The following is a 3,414-nucleotide window of genomic DNA, read 5'->3' as shown; positions in this document are numbered from 1 at the left end:
AATAATAAAAAAGATTCTAACATAGCCCCAGTAATGTGAGTCAGGGGTAGCTCCAGTGATGTCATGGGTATCCCCAGTGATGTAAGTCAGGGGTATTCATAGTGATGTGAGTCAGGGGTAGCCTCAGTGATGTAGGTCAAGGGTAGTGCCAGTGATGTGAGTCAGGGGTAGCCCCAGTGATGTGAGTCATGGGTAGCCTCGGTGATGTGAGTCAGGGGTAGCCTCGGTGGAGTCAGGGGTAGCCCTGGTGATGTCAGTCAGGGGTAGCCCCGGTGATGTGAGTCAGGGGTAGCCCCGGTGATGTGAGTCAGGGGTAGCCCCGGTGATGTGAGTCAGAGATATCCACAGTGATGCGAGTCAGAGGTATCCACAGTGATGTGAGTCAGGGGTAGCCACAGTGATGTGAGCCAGGGGTAGCCCAAGTGATGTGAGTCAGAGATATCCACAGTGATGCGAGTCAGAGGTATCCACAGTGATGTGAGTCAGGGGTATTCACAGTGATGTGAGCAGGGGTAGCCTCAGTGATGTGAACCAGGGGTATCCACAGTGATGTGAACCAGGGGTATCCACAGTGATGTGAACCAGGGGTATCCACAGTGATGTGAGCCAGGGGTAGCCCTAGTGATGTAATGTGAGTCAGGGGTATCTACAGTGATGTGAGTCAGAGGTATCCACAGTGATGTGAGTCAGAGGTATCGACAGTGATGTGAGTCAGGGGTATCCCTATTGATGTGAGTCAGGGGTAGCCTCAGTGATGTGAGTCAGGGGTAGCCTCATTTATGTGAGTAAAAGGTATCCACAGTGATGTGAGTCAGAGATATCCACAGTCATGTGAGTCAGGGGTAGCCTCAGTGATGTGAGTCAGGGGTGTCCACAGTGATGTGAGCCAGGGGTATCCACAGTGATGTGAGCCAGGGGTATCCACAGTGATGTGAGTCGGGGTAGCCTCAGTGATGCGAGTCAGGGGTAGCCTCAGTGATGTGAGTCAGGGATATACACAGTGATGACAGTCAAGAATGTCCCAAGTCACGTCAGTGGTATCTTCAGTCATGTCATGGGTATCCCTAGTGATGTAAGTCCACGGTATCCCTAGTGATGCAAGTCCATGGTATCCCTAGAGACGTGATATTTGGGTTATTCCTCGGTAGTTCGATTGTGGAGTATGGTTCCATGTGATGTTGAGGGTCTTATGTCCTGTATTTAGAACTGTACCCCATGTACGTGATGGGGAGCTGCTTGTGTTGGGGTGTGTATGTGTCTGGATCTATCAGTTTTGGTCCTGAGTGTCGGCCTGTGAGCACTTGTGATGCAGATGTGACCGGACAATAGGTGAATAGATGGGGGGGTGCACAGATGGGATCTGGTACAATGAAGCCTGGAACTTAACATTCAGGAGGCGTCTTCCCCCACAGCAGGGATCCCCCTCCTCACACTCAGACTTTCCCTGCCTCCTCCATGCTATTGATGCTGGTTCTTTGTCTGTGTAGCCCCCTTCTAAACCTCATCTGCCCCCTCTGGATGTATTTCTATCCTTTATCAACCAGCGGAACTGACGTGAAGTCCACGACTTTACACCAATCCCTCGTACACAGGAAATAGTCAACAGTACAAGGGGTGTTCCCCGAAACACAGGGCAAGAACCCTAATGACATGGGGTGTGCATTCGTATATACCTGACATGCACTGATATGTATGATGTAGGCTGAGTTATATTATATACACATCACTGCGATGCTCTCTGTGTTCTGACACCTTTCTATCAAAGCTACTATGCTGTGTGTCCCGACACCTTTCTATCATAGCTGCAATGTTCTGTGTGTCCTGACACCTTTCTATCATAGCTCCGATGCTCTGCGTGTTCTGACACCTTTCTATCATAGCTGCGATGCTCTGCGTGTTCTGACACCTTTCTATCATAGCAGTGATGCTCTGCGTGTTCTGACACCTTTCTATCATAGCTGCGATGCTCTGCATGTTCTGACACCTTTCTATCATAGCTGCAATGCTCTGTGTGTCCTGACATCTTTTTATCATAGCTGCGATGCTCTGCGTGTCCTGACCCCTTTCTATCAGAGCTGCCATGCTCTGCGTGTTCTGACACCTTTCTATCATAGCTGCGATGTTCTGTGTATCCTGACACCTTTCTATCATAGCTGTGATGCTCTGCATGTCCTGACCCCTCTCTATCATAGCTGCAATGCTCTGCATGTCCTGACCCCTTTCTATCATAGCTGCGATGCTCTGTGTGTCCTGACACCTTTCTATCCCTCCCTCTGCGCTGCACTACTATTTTCAATTGCTTATAACTTCAGGTAACAACTTAGGTTTTAACATGCTTTCTTTTCCTTGGCATCTTACAACTTGGGTTCATTACATTGTTCATTATATATAATATTAGTGGATATACACTGAAATTTGAATTGACCTCTGTCCAGACTGTGACCTCCAACAATACAGTGAACTCCCAGATTTCGACTGCTCTAAAACTTTGACCTCCCCAAACTGTGACCTCTCAGATTATGACCTCTGACAGCGCTGTGACCTCCTTCTATACTGACACCATTAGATTGTGACTATGTCCACCACTGTGACCTCCACCAGAATTGACCTTTTGACCATGATTTCTTTCTACCCTGTGAACCCCCAGATGTTATCCTCCCTCCTTTCACACACTGACCACCCCAAAACTGTGACCTTCCTCAGTATGTAACCTTCTTTGATACTGTGATTTAGAATACACTAGTGATGAGCGAGTGTACTCGTTGCTCGGGTTTTCCAGAACATGCTCGGGCGACCTCCGAGTATTTGTTAGTGTTTGGAGATTAAGCTTTCATCGCGGCAGCTGAATGATTTACAGCTATTAGCCAGTCTGAGTACGTGTGGGGGTTCCCTGGTTGCCAGGGAATACTCACATGTAATCAAGCTCCCTAGTAGCTGTAAATCATTCAGCTGCCGGGATAAAAACGTAATCTCCGAGCAGTCATAAATACTCGGAGGTCACCCGAGCAACGAGTACACTCGCTCATCACTAGAATACACCTAACACTGTGACCTCCTTAGATATTGTGAACATCACAGATTTTTACCACTTGTCACACTCAACCCTTCCCTTGACTGAAACTTTCTTTGACACTATCAACCCCGAGATTTTGTCCTCTCCTAACACTGTGACCCCCTACAATGTGACTGCCCAGATTCTGACCCCCCCCCCCTCCACAGACTATGACTATTGGGTAGGCCTGGGCGCAGTAGTCCCACTGCCGCATGCTGCCCGGCCTCATCCTCGGCCTTGGTGGAGGATGCACTTGCTGTTTTATCCTCATCCTTAGAATAAAGCCTGGAGAACATCTGCCTATCAGGGGCCGGGGGTGTGTGGAGAGGGGGCAGCTCCCGTCCAATTCCAGGCTCAGCATC

Source organism: Ranitomeya variabilis, chromosome 2 (assembly GCF_051348905.1).
Source record: "Ranitomeya variabilis isolate aRanVar5 chromosome 2, aRanVar5.hap1, whole genome shotgun sequence".
Taxonomy (NCBI): Eukaryota; Metazoa; Chordata; class Amphibia; order Anura; family Dendrobatidae; genus Ranitomeya; species Ranitomeya variabilis.
This window is presented reverse-complemented; position numbering follows the sequence as displayed.